This window comes from Mustela nigripes, chromosome 2 (assembly GCF_022355385.1).
Source record: "Mustela nigripes isolate SB6536 chromosome 2, MUSNIG.SB6536, whole genome shotgun sequence".
Classification (NCBI taxonomy): Eukaryota; Metazoa; Chordata; class Mammalia; order Carnivora; family Mustelidae; genus Mustela; species Mustela nigripes.
The window spans coordinates 78913931-78915229 of NC_081558.1; the positions used below are offsets into that span (position 1 = coordinate 78913931).

The 1299-nt window shown below is 69.3% G+C and overlaps 1 protein-coding gene across 7 annotated transcripts in view; it reads left to right on the forward strand.

The window, feature by feature from the left end:
- Positions 1-288: 288 nt before the first annotated feature.
- Positions 289-1299, forward strand: part of THRB (thyroid hormone receptor beta) — a 398126-nt gene continuing 397115 nt past the window's right edge. For 4 of the 7 annotated variants that reach the window (XM_059390839.1, XM_059390838.1, XM_059390849.1 and 1 more), the window contains exon 1: positions 346-483. The gene's annotated coding sequence lies outside the window, so the exon portion shown is untranslated. Of the gene's footprint in view, positions 484-879; positions 969-1299 lie in introns of those variants that run through there. The other 3 variants (XM_059390840.1, XM_059390848.1, XM_059390845.1) reach the window with 2 other exon arrangements.

Consider the following 1299-nt stretch of genomic DNA (forward strand, 5'->3'; position numbering starts at 1 on the left):
CGCAGACGCGGCACTGAGCCGGCGCCCCGGGCCCCGAGTAAGGCAGCGCCCGGAGAGCTGGCCGGGGCGGGCCGGGCGCGCGGGGGGCCCGGAGAGGCGGGGACACGGGTGCCCGGACCACACTTGCTTCCTACGCCTATAAAAGTGGAGTGGCCGGGGAGGGCCGCCGCGGCCCTGGCGGCGGCCGCCTCTCTTCGCCCAAGGAGTTGACATTTTGCAGGACTCGCGCGACGTCCCGTCGCCTGCGCTCCCCGGGACCCCGCCGCCGGGAGGAGGGGGCGGAGGAGGGTGGAGACTGCGGGGCTTGGCCAAGGAAGGCGCACATCCTCGGGCGGGCGGCCGTGACGCGGCGGGGATTAACTTTGCATGAATAATGTGAGTGCGCTTGGAAAGGAGACCTTCGGTTCCCCGGGCTCGGGGCAAGCGCCCGCAGGCTGCCTTCCCCGGGCAGGGGCGCTCAACCCAACCGTCTCGAGGGCACTGGTAATTTGGCGAGAGGACTGCGCGGAGGCGGGGGCGTGTGGGGGAGGGGGAAAGGAGGAGGGGGCGGCAGCTCCAACTGTCCAGAAGGGTGGGCAGGCTGGCGGCGGGGGTGTCGCGGAAACCTGAGGGGTGCGGGCGGCGAAGCTGGGCGCGCAGGAGGGCGGGCAGGCGAGTGTGTGTGTGGCGGGGGGGTGGCGGATTGTCAGCCGCCGCGTTACCTGCCTCCGCCGGGTTCTGCACCCCGGGTCCGGGAGGAGGTGCCCCTCATGCTCCGGCACCGCGCGGCGGCAGTCCGGGAGACCCAGCGTGGGCAGTGGTGGAGCCGGGTGGCTGGGGGCCCGCTCCAGTCGCGCGGCTCCGTTCCTCAAACCCCCAAGCCCAGCTGTTGACAGGCTCCTTGTGAAATGGAGTTTGGCATCCTCAGCGCCGAACCGAGTGGAAGTTTCCATGATGAGGAAGTTCTGTGACACGGGGGTTCGGAAAAGGTTGGCAGACACCGGCGGGGGGGCGGGGGCGGCGCGGAGCGGGAGGCGGTTTAAAGGGACTGTGGGTCCCTCATCCCCCTTTTTTCCCTCCTGCTCCGGAACTCCGGGGTTTGGAAAGGAGAATAATCCTGAATGTTGGCGTGCGCTGTTGCCGGTGCCTGGCGACTTGGCTTCTCCCCGCCTCCTCGGGGACTCGGTGGCGATTTCGCTAGCCTCCTGGGTCGCGCTTCTTTGCCTTGCTCCTCTTTTGACGCAGCATCTTCCTCTGGGTCGCCTCGAGTTGGTTCTGGCAACCAGGAGTTGTGCCAGCTGTGCTCTCCCCCGCCCTGGC